Consider the following 22296-nt stretch of genomic DNA (forward strand, 5'->3'; position numbering starts at 1 on the left):
TATTGCACTCCTTTATAGGATACATCAAATGCTGTTCATAATGACAACGGTGGAGAGGACCTCAGAGTTTTATTCAACAATTTAGGATATACTAGTGGAAATATTAATTGTATATATGGAAGGACTATTGGCCCTGGCCACGAAGAATGCGAAACAGAAGTCTCTACTCCAAGTGCAGATAGAATTAATGGAACTGCTGATTTTGCTAATGTCAGTGAAAATGAAGATGGAAGATCTGAAGATCATCTGCGAATAAATGAAAACAGAGAACATATGCCTGCAGAGGAAAATGCTACTGAAAGACAGGAAGTTACTTTAGAAGGTGAATATTTCAGTGATTCCAGTTATGGAACTGGGGAAGAGAATATTGATTATAGAACACCAGGAGAACTTTCTGAGAGTGACCCAAATGATAAGCAGCATGGCACTGAAGATCAAATTGATGATCAAACTGGAGAAGAGTTCAGAGACAGTAGAGGACTCCAGGGCAATCACATTCAAAGCTTTATTGACTTGGATGGACATAGATATGCAATTTATGGCCCCGGAGATAACACAGCAAATATACTGATGGGAAGTGAGGTCCATGGGGAAAGCATACAGTGGGCGTACATCGATGAAGGTGGAAGTGGTAATGGTGGAGATCCCAACGAAGAAGGTTCTAGTGATGGTTGGGGAGATGGAACCTCAGAAAGTACAACAAACCTTGGAGAAAATGCGACGGAAACCCATAGTGATAGGAACAACATTCAGGCTTGTGTTAATGGTACAAAAATAACCAACCCAAACAATGAAGGAAAGGGTGATGCAGGCCCTGTGGATAATGAAGGTGGTTTTCAAGGTCGTGGTGATGTAAGTCCCGAAACTGAGCATGTGACCTGTCTTGAAAAGAAAAGAGATGATGGTCTGGACTCAAATGGCAATACTAAGGTGAGCTATTTATTTAATTATCCAAAAGATGTACTTCCTGTTTGTGTCTAGAAAAGATCAAACCATCATTTTACAGATGATGGTGGTGTTAGCAGCATGGTATACACAATTTTGCTGTTCTTTGCATTGCTTTCCTCAGACTGATTTTTCAGGCCTGTAAACAGTCACTAGGGATTGAGGAAGAAATAAAGAAAAGGAAAGTTTCCCCGTATGTGCTATATTTTGTAGCTTAAATCCACTTACAATCTCAATGATTTGAAAGACATTTAACTGTTAAATTAGTTTCTCTCACCTCTGATGCTGGTCAGAAATACTGTATTCCAACTGGAAGTTCTTGATATTCATAATCTTCAGGATGTGATGGGCTGGGGATTCTGGGAAATTACCACTTTTTCTTTGCTCTGGCCTCAGCCATTTCACAATACAGAATAACAGAGTTGAAAGGGACCTTAGAGGTCTTCTAGTCCAACCCTCTGCTCAAGCAGGAAATTCTATACCGTTTCAGACAAAAGGTGGTCCATTTCCTGCCTAGTTCTTCCAACCTGGCCCGTTATTAATGAATCTCTCCATGTTTGTTGTATGCGTAACTCCTAAACCTCAGCCTATAGGTGTAGGGAGTGACATATCTGTATAGGATTAGGTCTTTGACATGAGAGTAATCTACTTCTTTCCTTGCTGGAAGACTACTATAAGCTCTCAAAGCCTTTCCTGTTCAACATGGGGCTATTCTGACCACTGATTCATTCTCACACGTCTTACAACATGTAGCTAGCCCAGGGGTAGGCAACCTTGGCTCTTTTATGACTCATGGACTTCAACTCCCAGAATTCCTGAGCCAGCATGGGAGTTGAAGTCCATGAGTCATAAAAGAGCCGAGGTTGCCTACCCCTGAGCTAGCCTTTTAAACATTATGAAATAGGCTTCTATGTCCTATTCCTCTGAATACTTGGAATGTTTTATGTCTTTGGGATATCCGTAAAAAAAGTGGGATATCCAATACAAGGGGAGACCATGCAAATGGAGATGGCTTCAATTCAAGCAGTTCACTGTGTGTTCTAGAAACTTGAAAACTGAATTCCTCTCTTCTGGTGACTGTATCCCTTTAAGCAGGTCCATCAGGCCCTTAAACTCTTCCCTTCTTACCTCTATTGCACTCCTTTCTGTCCAACCAATCTTTCCTTTCTTTCTCCCTCCAAAGCAGCTCTTCTTCCTCCTCTTTAATTAACCACAGCCTTTCCTCTTACTGCTACCTTATCAGTTCTATAATCATATTAGTACAAGTATCTGGGTCTACCCCCATTTCTGGCTAGTCTACCCTTTGTTTTGGCTTTACCACAGGTCTAGGTGGATACCTGTCTCTTATCAAGGTAAGAACTTTTTCTGAGGGAGAATCCGTCATTTCTGCTTTTTCCATGTCAATGTGTTTGGTGTAGGCTCTGGTAAGAGACCTGGTTTCTGCAGTCAGAATGCTGGTTAATTCCTGCAAAGTCTGAACTCTGCAAAGGGCCCTTCCTTCTTTACAGCTCCTGTTGTGTAGCCCGGTTCTTGCAGGCATTGAGCGAGATGGAAGGTTCAAAACAGCAACATGCTTTATTGAAGGTCAGAACAGAACTGAAGCAACAAGGGAGCTGCTGTGCAGCTATTTGTACGGTTGCCCATAGGCAGCGACCAGTAGGTTTGAAGTATAGGTTTCCCACCCAAAGACCTACTTAGCCGGCTGGAGACAACCAGTCTGGGCCGGCTAGCAACCGTTACAACATACATGTGAACTAACACTTAGCAATTGAATGCAAGCAATTAGCAAGCAGTGCAACAAGAGCAAACACTTACAACATATACAAAAGGCAATACATTACAGCTCCCTTTTAAGCCAAGCTTGTTTTCTTTTCATTGTGTGTGTGTACCGAACTGCTTGAGTTTAAGCTGTCTCTACTTGTGTGGTTTCCCCCTTGTGTTGGATATCCCACTTCTTTTAATGGATAGCCCACCTCTGCCATCACTTTGTCATACATTCTTTACAATATACCCAGGTCAGTGGGCCCCCAAACCCAAGAGAAACAATACAACTACACAGGTTTCTAGACAACACCCACACAAGCACTCAAAGGCTAGTACTTACTGCTCACTACTCCACTCTTCCCCAGTTCCACTACTTCTCCTTCACTACTACTGTGAGTCTTACTGCTGGAGAACAGCATCTCTTCTTATTTGTCTTAAGCTGTTTCAGGCTTTATTTCCATAAACAAACATAAACCAACTTTTCTTTCATTCCAACTTGAACATTATTACCGCAGCTGCCTATCTGTTTAGCTTTAATAGCCACTAGTTGGTGTACTGGCTAAGGAGAGGTTTTAAAGGGAGGGCAACAGCAGCCTAGATGCTGGCCATTCTGCAGGCAGTCTGCCCTTTTGCAGTGATCAAGAAACCCAACTGAAGTCCATTCTCAGCCTCAGAATTAGGTGATTCTGGACTAAGCACTCAGCCAAACTTATCTCACTGAGAAGGAAGTCCTGGGTATACGGGAGAAAAGGCAAGAAATAATGACTTCAAAGGAGACTTGGTAATTAATTTGCATTTCAACTCAGTTACAGTCAGCACATTATCTAGGATTCTAGAAAGAAGTTCTGGTTCTTTGATAGGAAGAAAAGATGTCTGCAAATTTCAGGAGTTTGATTTGATCCAGTTTCATAAACAGATGTTTGTGTTGAGGTTGCCTCAGATTAAACTGAAAGTCTTACAACACGTTACAATGGTAGGCCAGGGTACTATGCCAAAGTATTAGGCCAAATCTAATGAAGAAGCCTTGGGGAAGAGAAGATAAACAATATGTAAGGGGCTGCCACAAATGGATGGAAACTAATCAAGGAGAGAACCAACTTAGAACTAAGGAGAAATTTCCTGACAATGAGAACAATTAACCAGTGAAACAGCTTGCCTTCAGAAGTTGTGGGTGCTCCAACACTGGAGGTTTTTAAGAAGAGATTGGACAATCATTTGTCTGAAATGGTATAGAGCAGTGGTCCCCAGTCTTTGTGGCTGGTGGCCCAGCTGATGGGGGGGAGAGGGGAATTGGGCCAATGAGTGACAGGATGTCATGCGCATGTGCACACAGCCCTTGTGAGTGGTGGGCTGGCAGGCATGCGTGCAGCTCATCTTGCACAAATGGGCTGGCATGCATGCGGGTGATTGCCCGCCGACCTGTCATTCATGTAAGTTGATCAGCATGTGCATGCCTATGCTCTAGCCAGCCACTCATGCAGCCCAATTCCAAATAGGCCAAGGACCAGTAGAGGACCCAGCCCAGGGTTTGGGAACCCCTGGTATAGGGTCTCCCATTGAGCAGGGGTTGGACTAGTAGACCTCCAAGGTCCCTTCCAACTCTGTTATTCTGTTCTGTACTCTCCAGTCTTTGCTGTTCCTTTGTTTAAAATTACCATCACATTTATATTATTATCTCATAGTATTTTGACACATGTTGCTTTGTAAGATGTGGCTGTATTGATTCAGCCTACTAGAAATATATTTGGGCACAACAGACTGAAGCTCCATATCTATCTGCTTCAGTGATGATGATTGCATTGAAAACTTTGATTAATGTGGCTTTAAGGTTTTTAAGGTTGCCTCTTCATAGGCTTAAGTTTATGCTTTCTTTACATTTTGTCATCAGGATACAGAGAATAACACTGCAGTTGTAAATAATAGCACTACAAGTGGTGGTAGCATGCACGATAAGGGTATGAATATACCCAGCGATGCAACTCCCCATCATGATACCACCTGGACTCTACAGAGAAGTGATGGGGAAGACAACAGTGGTCATGAAGATACCAGTGAAAATGAGAGCAACAGTTTGTACAGCTTCAGTGATGAATTAATGCAAGGGGATGAACCCAACCAAAGCCAAGATTCTGAAGGCTCAGAAAACAGCAGTCAGCAAGATCCCCCCAGTCAGGCCAGAGATGGGGAAAGCACATCTTTACGAGAGGAAGAGGAGCAAAGCAGTAATGCTGGCAGTGAGCAGTCAGATAGCAAAGGTGAAGACAGTGAAAGCCAACAGGAAAGCAATGAAAGTAGCAGTCACCCAGGCAGTGATGACAGTGAGAATGGTGGCCCATCTGTCAGCAGCGAAAGTGAGAGTCAACCAGACAGCAGCCAGAGCCAGTCTGAGAGCAGCAATGAGAATGAGAGTGGACCCAAGAGCAGCAGTGAAAGTGACAATAAATCTGAAAGCAGCAGTGACATCAACAATGAATCCATGAGCAGCAGTGAGAGTGACAGTGAATCCAAGAGCAGCAGTGAGAGCGACAGTGAATCCAAGAGCAGCGAGAGTGAATCCAAGAGCAGCAGTGAGAGCGACAGTGAATCCAAGAGCAGCAGTGAGAGTAAATCCAAGAGCAGCAGTGAGAGTGACAGTGAATCCAAGAGCAGCAGTGAGAGCGACAGTGAATCCAAGAGCAGCAGTGAGAGCGACAGTGAATCCAAGAGCAGCAGTGAAAGTGAAAGCAGCAGTGAAAGCAACAGTGAATCCAAGAGCAGCAGTGAGAGTGACAATGAGTCTGACAACAGCAGTGAAAGCGACAGTGAATCCAACAGCAGCAGTGAAAGCGACAGTGAATCCGACAGTAGCAGTGAAGGTGACAGTGAATCTGACAGCAGCAGTGAGAGTGATAGTAGTAGCAGCAGCGAGAGCAACAGTAAATCCAAAAGAAGCAGTGAGAGTGATAGCAGTAGTAGCAGTGAGAGTGAGAGTGATAGCAGTAGTAGCAGTGAGAGTGATAGCAGTAGCAGCAGCGAGAGCAACAGTAAATCCAAACGCAGCAGTGAGAGTGGTAGCAGTAGCAGCAGTGAGAGTGATAGCAGTAGTAGCAGTGAGAGTGATAGCAGTAGCAGCAGTGAGAGTGAGAGTAGCAGCAGTGAGAGTGAAAGTAGCAGCAGTGAAAGTGACAGCAAATCTGATAGCAGCAGTGAAAGCAAAAGCAGCAGCAGCAGTGAGAGTGATGCTGAGAGTAGCAGTGAGAATGAAGATCACAATCAAGCAGGCAGCAATGAAAATGACAGCAAATCCAACAGTGACAGTGAAAGTGATTCAGCAAATCAGTCCAGCAGCGACAGTGCTGCAGATACAAGGGAGGATTCAAATGAAACTGAATCTGAAGCAAGTGAGGATAACAACCGCAGCAGTCATTCAGACAGTGCAGCCTCCGACAGTGAATCTCTAAGTCAAGGTAGTGAGAGCAGCGATTTAACTAGCGATTACTAACCAAAGAGAAGAATGAGCAGATGAAAATACATTCACCGCAATAGCAGTAGGGATGGCAGAGATGGCAGAGGGGGGGGAAAATACAAAGCCTATTTGTAGAAGTCAAGTCAATAGTCCTCAACCCAGTTATCTTGAAGCTTTTCTAAAGATCAATCACACTTCAGAACAAGTGCAGTTAAGGCAAATTAATGGGCCATTAAGAGAAAATCATGTCAGGTTTTGGTAGACCTGAGCCAACAACGCTCAGAGCTTTTGTTTTTAAGTAGAACCATTTTGCTTGCCATGAATATGTAGCTTCACCTGTGGAATTTTGATTGTCAGTAAATAGGAAATAAAATTAAAACTCAGGTTCAGTTCTTGATATTACATATCTGCTCTTAAAAGGGTGGGCTTGGTTTACATAAGCATACTTATTATTTGATTGCAACATGAAGTGATGACTTGCAAGCGTGAATGAGCCTTTACTGATATATCTCCACATTAAACAACCCAGTGTGGATCTGATTTATTTGTTTGTTTAGTATTACGGTTCCAACATCACATGTTTAACTCTACATATTCCCCCTGTGTAAACTGTAAAATAAATTATTATTTTTCATGATGTCTCAGGAATATTTCTTAGGAATGGCTCACCCAATTTTTATTTTCTGATTCAAAATAGAAAAAGAAAGCTCATAAGCTGCATACACGTATCTTTGGGCAGATGCTATAATGTTTTCTCTGCATCCGGATTTTTATCCTAAATAGAATTTGTCAGGGGAAACTCTGATACAAATATCACTTAGTTTCCACAAAGAGCTTTGATTACATAAAGGTCCTGCTTTAGCAATAGCAATAGCACTTATATACTGCTTAGTAGTGCTTTTACAGCCCTCTCTAAGTGATTTACAGAGTCTGCATATTGTCCCCAACAATCTGGGTCCTCATTTTACCGACGTCAGAAGGATGGAAGACCAACTCAATCTTCAACCGATCAGGACCAAACTCCTGGCAGTGAGCAGTGAGTTAGCATGCAATACTGCATAATCTTTTATTTGTAAGTCTTCTTGAGTTCCTCTTTTTCTTAGGATAAACTCTTATGAAAAGAAAAAGGAAAGAAAAAGCTGACAAATGCCTTTTGCCTGAAGATCCTCAAACTTGTGCTACATAGTCCCTTTGTTTACAAGGAACATTTTCAGGTTACAATTAAATTCAGACATTGTTTCATTTGAGCAGGGGGAGAGGGCAGTTTGCTTACTTTGCTTTTCAATATAGGTTTAACTAATATTGTATTTAAGGGACGTGGTGACTCAGTGGGTTAGGACACTGAGCTTGTCGATCAGATGGTTGGCAGTTTGGCGGGTTGAATCCCGAGTGCTGCATAACAGAGTGAGCGCCTGTTACTCGTCCCAGCTTGTGCCAACCTAGCAGTTCGAAAGCACGTAAAAATGCAAGTAGAAAAATAGGGACCACTACCGTGGGAAGGTAACAGCGTTCCGTGCGCCTAGTCATGCTGGCCACATGACCACGGAGTTGTCCTCGGACAAGCGCTGGCTCTTCGGCTTTGAAACGGAGATGAGCACCGGCCCCTAGAGTCAGAAACGACTAGCATGCATGTGCGGGGGAACCTTTACCTTTACCAAATATTGTATTTTGCATTAAACTTAAATATTTCATCTCTGAATTACACAATATTCACAAATTGGAAAAAATATATAAAAAATACACATAGAGAAATATCAACCCCAAATGAAAGTAACGTTAAAAGGGTTTTGTCTGGTAAAAAATGCATGTTGGGCAATGTTATATAGAAAAATACAAATATTTAAAATAATGCTTAATATAGGCATAGAATGAACCACATTTTCAATTAAAAAAATATAGTCTGGGAGAAATCAAACTATCAGTTTTTAGATAGAGAAATTTAGATTGGCAAATTTGATTATCTGTAATCAGTCTCAAAAACACCTAGTTTGGAATTGGATTTTCCAAAACTGACATCGTGCAGCAAAGACATTTTATTTCATTCAAGAATCTTTCCAATTATTATTTATTGCTAGATTCCCCAACCCCTGGGCCACGAACCAATATGGGCAGTGGCATGTTATGAACCGGGCAGCACAAGTGAGTGACGTTTCATATGCGCATGCACAGATGTATGTAGCATGCAAAACTACGCCCACCCATGCCTAGTCCATCGAAATTTTTTTTCCCACCGAACCAGTCCCTGGTGCCCAAAAGGTTGGGGGCCACTGTTTTTTCCCCTGTTTATTATTCCATGATTTGCCATTTCTTTTTAGAACTGCAGACCTGACCTGAAATTGATAATATTACATACAGGAATGGTTGCTGTCTAGTTTAATGAAGAGAAGTATGAGGGGTGAAATGATAGCAGTGTTCCAATATCTCAGGGGTTGCCACAAAGAAGAGGGAGTCAAGCTATTCTCCAAAGCACCTGAAGGCAGGACAAGAAGCAACGGATGGAAACTAACCAAAGAGAGAAGCAACCTAGAACTAAGGAGAAATTTCCTGACCATTAGAACAATTAATCAATGGAACAACCTGCCTCCAGAAGCTGTGAATCCACCAACACTGGAGGTTTTTAAGAAGAGACTGGACAGCCATTTGTCTGAAATGGTATAGGGTTTCCTGCCTGAGCAGGGGGTTGGACTAGATGACCTCCAAGGTCCCTTCCAACTTTTATTATTATTATTAATGATTGTGGGTGGCAGAGGAAATGTTTCAAAAGGAATGTTCTTCATAGCACCATAAGCCACAGATACAAAATATTTCTGAAACTCTGACCTAGCTAAAATATAGTTCCAGATGCTACTGCATAAAGAAGTGTCTGGAAAATTCATTATAAAGAAAAAAAAGGTTCAACAGTCTGTGTCTGAGCACCACATTAAGATACGAAAAATATATTTTAAGAGCATTTGTTCTTTTTATATTCTGAACCTCATAATTATCAGGACAGGATAAACATACAACTGCGGAAATGAGTCTGCTCTCCTTGGCATGCAAACCCATGCAATAAACCTCTTTTATTTATCAGAGTAGACCTACAATGGGTACAATATGTAAACTGCAACTTTGAAGAAATCTTGATACTATGTATAAATCACACGGGTGCCAATTCCATGATGAAATGTGATTTGAAATTGGCTGTAACCTGGCCTTCTAAACAAGTAATTCACCCAATTGTGACTTATTCAACAAGCCATAATTAAAACATGGTTCAGCATCTGTAAACCCAGTCTTGTTCAACGAACCACAATAAGTTGTGATCACATAGAAGATTAAGCCATAAATAAAATATGCTAGTTGGATTCATACAACTTGCAAGCTAACATCAAGCAATCCACAATATGACATAGAATATGCAAACATGGTTAACTTCTTACCATATTAGGCATGTGTCCATTTTCTCCTGCAATAATCCCTCATATCATCTCTCATGCTCTGCCCTTCAAAAACTGGAAATACTAAGATTTGAATCAAGCCTATTTATCATGCCAAGCACGGTTCAATTACCAAGCTGCAGTTCCACCTTATAGCAGAATTTGTCTAATAAACAATATTTTTAATATCCCCTCCTTAAATTAAATAAAATTAAATTTTAACATGCCCTTCTTAAATTAAACTGTAGGCAACTCACAATCCAAGGATGAAAGCAATAATTACCAATAATGAAACAATGAAATATATACAATATGCTGATGATACCCAGCTTTTCATCTCCACTCCGAACCAACCCAGTGATGACGTGATGTCCCATTGCCTGGAAGCGGTACAAATCTGGATGAGGAAGAACAGGCTCCAGCTCAACCCGGCCAAGACCAAGTGGCTCTACGTGTCGGCATCTCGTGTTGTCCAAGATTTACCATCTTTGGTTATGGGGGAAGAGGTGTTGCCTCCCGTTGATAGGGTGCGCAACTTAGGCATCCTCCTGGATGCACGACTCGACTTAGATCATCATATAGGAGCCATGGCCAGGGGGGCATTTGCCCAGGTTCGCCTGGTGCACCAGTTGCGCCCCTATCTGGACCGAGATGCCTTACGTACAGTCACTCATACACTCGTTACCTCCCGTATAGATTACTGTAACGCTCTCTACATGGGGCTGCCCTTGAAGACCACCAGGAGGCTTCGGCTGGTGCAGAATGCGGCCGCGTGGGTTGTGATGGGAGCATCCCGATACTCCCATATTACACCCCTCCTGTGTGAGCTGCATTGGTTGCTGCTTGTCCTCCAGGTGAGGTTCAAAGTGCTGGTTCTTACCTATAAAGCTCTACATGGCTTAGGTCCGGGATACTTACAGGACCTTCTGCTGCCAGGAACTACTTCCCTCCGCCCTGTGCGCTCACACAGAGAGGGCCTCCTCAGGGTGCCGTTGGCTAGACAGTGTCGGCTGGCGACCCCCAGGGGGAGGGCCTTCTCTGTTGGGGCGCCTGCCCTTTGGAATCAGCTCCCCTGAGAACTTCGGATGGCCCCAGATCTCCCGTCCTTTCGTTGCGACCTAAAGACGTATCTTTTCCAACTGGCTGACCTGGACTGAGGATGGGGGGATTTTAATAATTTTATTGGTTTTAGTAATTAATTATGGGGCTTTGTAATTTAATTCTTTTTTAATATTTGTATTACTGTTTTTATAGCTGTTTTATTGTTGTGAGCCGCCCTGAGTCCTTTAGGAGATAGGGCGGCATATAAGTCCCATAAATAAAATAAATAAATAAATAAATACCAACTATGAAAACAGTAAGACAAAAAAAGGGGGGGGAAAGATCTGGCAGCACAACCCAACTTCAACCTATTACAGTGGTGGGATTCAGCCATTTCGCACCAGTTTGGCAGAACCGGTAGCTAATTTTTTGTTGCCCAGGCCCAGAATGGACTTCCGGAAGCGGCATCCACACAGAGAACCGGTTGCTCGCCTATTTGAATCCCACCACTGCCTTATTAGAACCAACAGTTAATAAAAATGGATTTAAAAACAACAACAACAAGAAGAAGCGTAATGGAGAAGGACTTTTAAATCGCAAGCTGCCCAAACAGAAACCACTTCCAGTTTGGGAGGTGATATCTTTTCTGAAGACTATTAGTGATTTTTTTTAAAAAAAATTGGAAGCTTGTCCCCATAACGTATCAGAAAACCTGGCTTTTCAAATGAGTTTGGGAGAAGCCCTTCCTGGAAGCTATTCCTAACATTCTTTGTGGGTGTTACAAGGAAGTGGCTGAGCTATGCGTGGGGAATTAAGGAAACTGCTTGTTCCTTTCACAGTTCTCCTACTTGGTTAAGTACCTCTCTGCCTCACTTCCTCATGTCTCACTAACAGGATGTGGCCAAGTTTTATTTCAGTCCAGCAGTTGGTGGTGTGAGGCTTCTCTGTAACCATGGGCAAACCTTCTAGGAAGGGTCTTGTCGTATTTGCATCGGTTCATTCCTTTCTGTCCTATTTCCATATTAAATCTTTACTTTTTAACATTTTTTTTAAAATTTTAAACATAGCTAAAAATACACATCAACAGCGGGAGACATTCAACGTTTGATAACATATCTCATTCAGCCGTAAAAGTGGGATTGCATCAGTTTTATTCCTGAAGCTTCTTACTACAATACCTTTGTTGTTGTTGTTAGTTGCGAAGTCATGTCCGACCCATCGCGACCCCATGGACAACGTTCCTCCAGGCCTTCCTGTCCTCTACCATCTTCTGGAGTCCATTTAAGCTCATGCCTACTGCTTCAGTGACTCCATCCAGCCACCTCATTCTCTGTCATCCCCTTCTTCTCTTGCCCTCAATCTTTCCCAGCATGAGGCTCTTCTCCAGTGAGTCCTTCCTTCTCATTAGGTGGCCAAAGTATTTGAGTTTTTAGCTTCAGGATCTGGCCTTCTAAAGAGCAGTCAGGGTTGATCTTTACTGTACACTTATTAACTTAAGAAAGAATGTTTTGGGAATGTAGGAGACCAATAAGAATAAAGATCACTTTAACTTATATCAGTTACCTTTCTCCATCTATGACTTCAAGATATCTCCATGTTCCCACCGACACCCTGAGAATTCTGGGGCCTGTAATTTGACAACTTTCAAATACTCCTGTAGTTTAAAAAATAATTCATTAGTGAGTGGGTTTCTTCAGTTGTAGATTTATTTCCAAATACAGGTAATCCACAACTTACAATAGTTCATTTAGTGACTGTTCAAAGTTACAATGGCACTGATCTCCATGGTCACCTGGTCTAAATTCAGATGCTTGGCAATGGACTCATATTTATGACCTTCTGTCAAGAACGTCAATGGGGGAAGCCAGATTCACTGAACAACCGTGTTACTAACTTAACTGCAGTGATTCACTTAACAACTGGGACAAAATTAACTTAACAACTGTCTTGCTTAGCAACAATTGTAGTCGTAAATTGAGAACTATCTGTATTATTCAGAGCCACTCAATATGTCTCCTCTATGTTAAAAAGATAAGCTACTTTTTGGAGTAAGCCATAAAGCTTACTCCAGATTTTCAAAATAGCTCGAGTCTTCAGCAACAAAAACAGCTGCAATAAAATCAGGTAAAATCCCACCTGAAGTTCCCACTTCTCCATATCTGTCTACAGCAAACATACAGCTTTATGCCATAAAGGGAAAATCAGCAATTGCCTTTTAATTGAAAAGATATTCCAAGCATCTTCCTACTATTCTCCAAAACACCTGAAAGCAGGACAAGAAGCAGTGGATGGAAACTGATCAAGGAGAGAAGCAACTTAGAACTAAGGAGAAACTTCCTGACAGAACAATTAACCAGTGGAACAACCTGCCTCCTGAAGCGGTGAATGCTCCAACACTGGAAGTTTTTAAGAAGAGACTGGACAGCCATTTGCCTGAAATGGTATAAGGTTTCCTGCCTGAGCAGGGGGTTGGACTAGATAACCTCCAAGGTCCCTTCCAACTTTATTATTATTATTATTATTATTATTATTATTATTATTATTATTATTATTATTATTATTATTATTATTATTATTATTATTATTATTATTATTTAACGGCTGTCAAGCCAGAAGACAAGATAGCCTTCAAACAATGTTATCGAAAGCAGCTCTTGAGACAAACCAATTGTTTGTACATCACCTATGTTAGCAAGAAGCATCCTTCTTTCAGGTATGAGAGCACCCTGGCTCTACACAAGGGTGACATTGCAATTGTTTATAGTCATAAACCTGCCTTCAGGTTTATGGTGAAACACCATAATTTTAGAAATCCAAATGAACCCTTAGTGAGATCTCTCATTAAAAAAAAAAGACAGTCTAGTAGTCATTTTGAGAACCACAGCTTATTTTTAGGAAAACTATCCTGGGGGCCGAAGGGAAGCGTAGGAGGCTAGATGGATGGTGACAAGTGATGACATCACCCTCTTTCCCAAGACAGCTGATTGGTCCTCTCTTTACTGCGGCAGAGTTTAAATTCATGCACTGTCATAGAGGATACTAATTCCTGGGATTTGAAAATAAGATTCTTTTTTTTTTGATGCTGTAGGGGAGTTATTTTTTTTCTTAAGACAAGGACTTTCTGGATTGGGCCATTGGAATAAGCAAAGGTAAAAGCAAAGGTAAAAAAAATAATAATTCTCTTTTTTGTTCTGAAATTGTTAAGAATGAAAAAACTAATGCAGAAAACAGCTGCTGATATGTAATGGGAGTGAGAGAAATTAGAGAATAAGTAGATCGTTATTAACTGTAAAAGCCTATACACCTTAAAAATTGGCTTATTTCATCTTTCAAATGTGATAACATGTAAAAGTCTAGAATGAGAACCTTAAAGGAAGGTACTCTTAAAAAGTAAGATTCTAAAAAAATATTTTAATAATTAATAATTAAAACATCTATTATATATTTTTTTGAAAAACCGAAATGAAATTTTAATGAGTGTAAATAGAGCAAATAAATTTTGAATGTAAACAAATTTCACCTTTGTGACTAAGATTTATTCACAATAAATAAGATTTGTTTAGATTTAATTAATAACTGTGGAACTATTTCTCTACAAGAAATAAGTGATTTTCAAAAGCAGGAAAATTTATTCCTAAATATCAATTAATGGGACAAGGGGAAAACTTGCAGATTTCTTAATTTTAGTTGGGACAAAATTCAAGCTACCCAAAACATTCTGAGTTGTTGTGGTTGTATATGTTCTGTGGAAGGAAAGGGTGGGTCTAATTTATGGCACCAGGAGGCATATAAACAGACAACCATTAAACATTGCTCTCAATACACTATGAAAAGTATATATAAACTTATATACATAACAAACATTTATGATAGTCTTTTCTCTGTTGACCTGGTGATCAGTATTCTGACACATTTTCTATGTCTATGGGAGCAAATTTCAAATTTCCTCACAGATGTATTTTCAACATCTGTAGTCACAGTCATTTGCACTTTCTGCCTATTTCTTTCTAACAGCTGTTTGTTTGTTTGTTTTTTTAAAAAGGACAACTTTCCCAATTCACAAATGATGATCTGGGAGGAAAAGTCTTTGTCTTCCTATAGTAAATATGGTACATCTGATCAGATGTTGTTTCTGAAAATTGTGTCTTGGAAAGCTAGTTTTGGCAGCCTATCCTATTTACTTATGCCATCCTATCAATAGCCTTTTTGCTCTGAATCAGCTAAGATATACCTCAACATAATAAAAAAGAAAGCAATAATCTGAGATCCTTTCCAGTGCTATAAATGATAGCTGATTTGGGAATGTATCTTTTATTGTTACAGACATTGTAAAATAAAAAATGAAGATAACTGGTCTCTTGCTCATCTCATTATGGAGTTTCTCCTGGGCTCGTCCTGTAAGTAGTTTTTAACATTTTAGCGTGACTCAAAATATTCTTCCAAAAGCTTGAAATGACATTTGACCCTCTAAGCCGAATATCCTTTTAAGAGATTGATTGACTGATAACATTTGTACAGCTACTCTTTTAAAAAGCAGGTTCTGAGTAGCCCATAATAGATGTACAGTAAAAATATTTATTCCCCCTTCTAATATTTTCAGGTATCTAGACATCCAGGTGCACACCATAGCAACTCCAAAGAACACTGGGTAAGTAAAACAACTTCAATATTTGTTTTCAAACTGAGATTATTTAAGAAATTGTAGTTAATAACTTCTGTGCAAAATCAGAGGGTAAACAGGTGTGGGGCTGCTGAAAGGACTGTATTTAAATAGGAGACAGGTGGTGGTGTATCCCTCCCCCTCTGTTGAGGGAGGGCTGTTCAGTTTTCATGTGTACTTTAACGAAGAGAAGGGTGAGGGGGGACATGATAGCAGTGTTCCAATATCTCAGGGGCTGCCCCAAAGAAGGGGGAGTCAAGCTATTCTCCAAAGCACCTGAAGGCAGGACAAGAAGCAATGGATGAAAACTAGTCAAGGAGAGAAGCAACCTAGAACTAAGGAGAAACTTCCTGACAGTTAAAACAATTAACCAGTGGAACAACCTGCCTCCAGAAGCGGTGAATGCTCCAACACTGGAAGTTTTTAAGAAACTTGCCTGAAATGGTATAGGGCAGGGGTGTCAAACTCAATTTCATTGAGGGCCGCATCAGCATTGCGGTTGCCCTCGGGGGCCGGGTGGGTATGGCCAGGGTGGGCGCGGCCTACTGGGTGGGCGTGGCTAGAGTGCGTAAGGCCTACTGGGTGGGCGTGGCCAGCTCTACATCGTTCGCATCAAGGGTGCCTATGGGGGCCTGGGCAGGAGTGGGACAGATCTGGGGGTCTCTGGCAGAAGGAGGGTCTCTGGGCCAGGGCCAAGGCAGTGGGGGCCGTTCCCTCACTGTTTCCAGGATGGCTTCACGGGCCGCATGAAACCACTTCACGGGCCGGATCTGGCCCCCGGGCCTTGTGTTTGACATGTCTGGTCTAGGGTTTCCTGCCTGAGCAGGGGGTTGGACTAGATAACCTCCAAGGTCCCTTCCAACTTATTATTATTATTATTATAGTTTTAACATAGATAACTTCATTGACATCCCCCCGTCTATGTTAGAATTGCCCTCCCTCAACAGAGAGGGAGAAATACAACACAACCTGTCTCCTGTCAACAACACAGTCCTTTCAGCAGTCCCAAGAAAATTCCACTCCTGATTCAAGTGACCCTGAGATACGGATAAACCCCCAAATGGCCTCAACGACTCTCAGAAAGTTAACAACTGATCCTCAGACTGACTGCAAAGAATATAAATCCTTCCATTTCCCTTCCAGTCAGTTAGAACTGAAGAAGCTTCCTGGATGAGAGGTGAAATATTTTCAGAGAAAAAACCCCAAGAAAGACCAGTTGCCTTTTGGGACAATCATGACCTGATGGTTGAAAATCTCCATAGACAACTCTTCATATCCCTTATTCTTTCCTGTCTACTTTCAGCTATTCTTCTTATGCTGACTCACAATTTTTTCTCTCTCCTTCACCTATTGTCTTGGGCTTTCTTGCTCACTCTGTCTCATTCTATTGCTCACTTGATCTACCTCTTGCTTATCACTTATCTGCTCCATTGCTTGTTCCCTCATTCATGCAGTCTGTCACCTGCTCTGCTATTTCCTTGGTTGCTCACTCCACTGCTGACATCTCACCCATCCTCTCTCTCACACAACAACCCATCCTCTCCTGTCATGCAGCCTTACCTTGCTTTCTCTCTTTTTTTTTAAAGCTGCAGTGGGGGCTTCTGACACAGGGAGTGGACTTTCCTACTTCTGAGAGTTCATCTAACCCAGGGGTGTCAAACTCAATTTCACTGAGGGCCGCATCAGCATTGCGGTTGCCATCAGGGGGCCGGGTGGGTATGGCCAGGGTGGGTGTGGCCTACTGGGTGGGCGTGGCCAGAGTGCGTATGGCCTACTGGGTGGGCGTGGCCAGCTCTACATCGTTCGCATCAAGGGTGCCTATGGGGGCCCGGGCAGGAGTGGGACAGATCTGAGGGTCTCTGGCAGAAGGAGGGTCTCTGGGCCAGGGCCAAGGCAGTGGGGGCCATTCCCTCACTGTTTCCAGGATGGCTTCACGGGCCACATGAAACCACTTCGTGGGCCGGATCCGGCCCCCGGGCCTTGTGTTTGACATGTCTGATCTAACCCATGTAAATTTTGCCTCTTGAGGTGATATCTGCATCCATCCTTCTGGCTATCCAGAAGGGCCTTAAAACCTGGTTCTGCCAGTTGGCCTGGGCCAACTACGCGGGAGGTGATGGATTGAGTGAGAGAAAATGGTCCACCCATTCCGTACTGTTCGTGCTCTTGATTTTAACCTTTTTGTTTAACTGTTGTTAATTTTAATGCTTTCAATGTTTGTATATCTATTTTTTTATGCTATTGTAAGCTGCCCAGGGTCACTCAAGATAGTGAGCTAGGTGGCAAATTAATTAATTAATGAATTCAGAACTCTTATAGTGCCTAACTAGTGCTTCTTGTGAGCTCAGCCAAGTGGACATGGAGGGAAGTTGTTAAATAATCCTCACCTCCTATCTCCCAGCTCACAGACTGCAAGTTGTAGTAATGAGACTAACATGCAGAGTCAGTGAGGTGGACTTGTTCTTCACAAGGGATGCATTGCAAATCCAATGGATTGTGGTGTGCCAAGATTCTGAATCATCCTTAAAGATACTATGGATATATTCACTCCTATTGTAAGCAAGTGATGTAGTGATCACTGCAGATGGGGACTGTAGCCAAGAAATTAAAAGACGCTTGCTCCTTGGGAGGAAAGCCATGGCAAATCTAGACAGCACACTAAAAAGCAGAGATATCACCCTGTCAACAAAAGTGTGTATAGTCAAGGCTATGGTCTTCCCAGTTGCAATTTGTGGCAATGAAAGTTGGACCATAAAAAAGGCTGAGCGCCAAAGAATTGAGGCCTTTGAACTGTGGTGCTGGAGAAGACTCCTGCGAGTCCCTTGGACTGCAAGGCGATCAAACTGGTCAGTCCTAGAGGAGATCAACCCTGACTGCTCTTTAGAAGGCCAGATCCTGAAGCTGAAACTCAAATACTTTGGCCACCTAATGAGAAGGAAGGACTCACTGGAGAAGAGCCTAATGCTGGGAAAGGTTGAGGGCAATAGAAGAAGGGGATGACAGAGAATGAGGTGGCTGGATGGAGTCACTGAGGCAGTAGGCGTGAGCTTAAATGGACTCCAGAAGATGGTAGAGGACAGGAAGGCCTGGAGGAACGTTGTCCATAGGGTCATGATGGGTCGGACACGACTTCGCAGCTAACAACAACAACAATTGTAAGCAATGAGATAAGATTCTTTACATAAAAAAGGTGATGAAATCTCCTTTCTGAGTTCTGTCTTGCCAGCAGAACATCATCAGGTGGGGTATATTCCTTGAAACATCTGATAATTCAATTGCTCTTGGGAATGACAATAAGATTATCTTGTTTCTATATTATCATATGAATATGTACAAGATATATCTAGCAATGCATCCTCTTATTTCCATTTCTTGGATAGTCTATTTCAGTTGAAGAAGGCTTGAACAAAAGAGCTGATTCCACAGATCTTAGCAATGAAGATGCTGGAAACAGACTAAGCTCAAGCACAGAAGACAGAAGAAAAGATCTCGATGACAGCAGCTGTGAAAGTTGTGAAAGCAACAGCTTCACCAAGGAGGTTTCTAGCAGTAGCCTTGAGAGCTTTTCAGAAGCTCACGAATGGAGCACTCAGGACAATGAAGAGAGAGGTTATTTTGGACATCAGATGATCCATAGGAAAAGGGCAGACAACAAGGATTCCCACTATCACCGAAAGGAAATAAATAAGGAGAGCTCTGTTGACGAATCTGCTGGCAGAATGTCACTGGTAGGTCTTAAAAAACATTCTTGTATAAGCAATGAAGTGCAATGGATGGAATTATTTTGACATTAGAAAAAAAATAATTAGGAAGCTAAGAATAGTCAATATTTAGTGATTCAAAATGCAATTAATTTAGGGCAGGGGTGTCAAACTGCTGGCCTGTAGGCTGGATGTGTCATGGAGAAACCGCGCCCACCCAATTGCTGGCAATGGAAAAAAAGTCGCGATACGTCGCAACACGTCACGTGACGTTGCGACTTTGACACCCCTGATTTAGGGCATAGGGAAGGAGACCAAAGGTATATGAAAAACTATAAGAAGGTGTGTGCCTATTTTTTGACATTATGATTTGTGAAAGATTTTAGAGTTGCAAAATGAATTTCAAGGGGCACCATGGATGATATAAGTGGAAGTGGCTGCCAGCTATTCAGAAACAAAAATACCGGTAATAGTGTAAATATAAATTATTAAATATGCAGTGTTATTATTATGATTATAAATCATAAATTTTATGTCATCGTTTTAGGAAGGCCCTTCAGTAAAATAGGAAATAATGTTCTATACTTTAAAAATGCAGCTATGAGATGCACTTTTGTGAATGAAGCTGAGTAGAAGCCAGAGCTACAATTATTCTATGAAGCCTATAAAGTCTTATAATGAGCCTATGTTGTTTTTCCCTTTATTTGTCTTATCGCACAGGAGGACCGAAGTGACGGCCATCTTTTGGGGGCTAACAAAGAATCCAAAGAACAGTTTGATGTTGAGAATGATGGCATGGTTTATACCCCAGAACAAGTCCTTTATACTTTCGTGGAGAAAGGGGGAAGTGATCTAACAGCTGAAGAAGAAACCAGTGGTGATGACTCTTTAGATGGAAATAATGATAAAGACCCTGGGTACACTAAATCTCCAAGTGAGGCAGATGCTCTGCGACCTCCAGCAACTCATGGAGAACAAGATGGTGGTCATACCGGAGGCCGACATTCTGATGATAGTAGCAGCAGTAGCAGTAGCAGCAGTGAAAGCAGAAACCTTGAAAAAGAGGACAACCACATTATTGATTATGGCAGAAGGCATGGAGGTGATAGTTACAGTAGCAGCCAAGAGGACAGATATGATTTTCAAAGTGAAGAAATGCAAGGAGATGAGCCAAGGACTTTTGAGAGCCATGACAGTGATTCCCGCATGCTTCCTGAGGCTATTCGTTCAAAAGAAAGCAGCCAAGAAATCCATAGCAATAGCAAAACAGTAGAACATTTTGAAAGAAAAGCATACCATTATGTTGATGGCGATTCAGATGAAGATAACAGCCCTGAATATGAACAGAACAAATCCTTGAAAGAAGATGATGATAATTCTGAAGTAGACAGCCAACTTGTGGAAGATATTAGTCAATCAATAGAAAATGTTTCCAGTCAATCCAGGGAAGATGAAACCAGTCATTCTGGGAAGTCTGTAGAGAGCTCAAGCAGGGGACAATCTAGAGAGAACCTCAACAGCCATTCTAGAGAAGATATGCATAGCCAATCCAGAGAAGATGTTAAGCACACCCACTCCAGGGAGCATGATAAGCACAGCCAATCCAGAGAAGATGATAAGCACAGCCAGTCCAGAGAAGATGATAAGAATAGCCAGTCCAGAGAAGATGATAAGCACAGCCAGTCCAGAGAAGATGATAAGCACAGTTGGTCCAAAGAAGATGCAATCAGAGGGCATAGTCAGAGCCAGTCTAAAGAGAACATGAGCAGCCATTCCAGAGAAGACAAACATAGCCCACCACAGGAAGATGACATTCATAGTCAGTCCAGAGAACTCTCTAGACAATCAAGAGAAAATGAAAACACAGTATCTGAAGAACATGTAAAGAGTGACTCCACTGAAGATACCAGAAACTCCCAAGAAAAAGTTCTGCAAAAGTCTAAAGAGACAGAAGAGGAATCAAACGAGCACAGTCCTAGCAAATCTCAGGAGAGTCACTCTGTGGAAAAATCAGGAAGCATGCCACCAAGAGCTGCTGAATCCAGAGAATTCAAGTGGCACCAGAGCAGATCAAGTGAGAAGAGCTCTTCTATGGAAGAGAGCGAAGAGTCAGCTGAAGACACAAAAGAATCCATTGAGGATGACAGCAAATTGTCTCAAAGTGCATCATCTGAGAGCAGCAAAGTATCTGAAGAAAGTGCCAGCAGTGATGACAGTAATTCAAATGAAGGGAACGATCAGCAGAGTAGATCAGCAGAATCCAGTGAATCCACAGAGGAAGTCAGTCGTTCTGTTGAAAGACCCAGTCAATCCAGAGAGGATACTATGAGCCAATCTGACAGCATGGAAGACAACAGTTGGTCAAGAAGCAAGGAGCTTGAGAGTCGAAAACTAATGCTTGACTTTTACCATAACAAACCTTTTAGTGATTATGATGATAATGATTGCCAGGATGGGTATTAATTTAATGCATGAAAAACAAAGAAACCCAACTTTGTTCAGTAGTTGGAGGTCAGGATTCTTTCTTTTAATTTATTTAATTGTTTTAGGAATGTGAAAGTTGCCAGGTAGTAATGGTAATTCTAGAGTCTCCAATGAAGCACAAATGCACCTGAGAAATGTCAGATGAAATCAGTTTCTGCAAGATTTGATACACTTTGATGGCTGTGGAATTAAGTTCAAAGGGAAACATGAATTAAAGCTGGGTTATAATTCTCAGAATAAACAACTGAGAAATTTTGCAGAAACTGAGAGTTTGGATAACAATGGCAGCTGCCAGTATGTTTCCTTCACAAACTCAGCTGTCATTCACTACTTTTTCAGGGGCTGATATTCATTTCTTTCACACAGGCCTACCAAAAAAAGATTCAGTTTACACACATACAGATGCACATATGTGTTCACAACAATCCAAAGACACGTGGGTGACTCTTGTTGTAAATTGTGCCTATGATCAATTTAATAGGAAATTTTCTCCTGAAATATTCCCATCACCACCATCATTATTATTTTTTAATAAGCACAGATACCCTGCCCCTTAATTTGCATTGCTGAAATCTGATGGCACAACACAGATCCTCCCATGCTAGAAAACATCCAACAAGAAACCTTTTTTAAAAAATGCAGATTTCAGTCCCAATTCTTTGTCATGATGTCAACAGATTGTCAGCACACTACCTATGGGTTTAGAGGAAGAAGAGGAATAACCCTTGGCCACATAAAGTTGTCTAATGCTAGCTTCTTAATGCAACATCTTCTCCATCAAGATCCACCCATCAGAATGAAGGTTAATATCTTAGAATGTGTTTGGTTCTTGCTATCCTA

The sequence above is a fragment of the Vipera berus genome (genome assembly GCF_964194415.1).
Source record: "Vipera berus genome assembly, chromosome: 7".
In the NCBI taxonomy this organism is placed as follows: Eukaryota; Metazoa; Chordata; class Lepidosauria; order Squamata; family Viperidae; genus Vipera; species Vipera berus.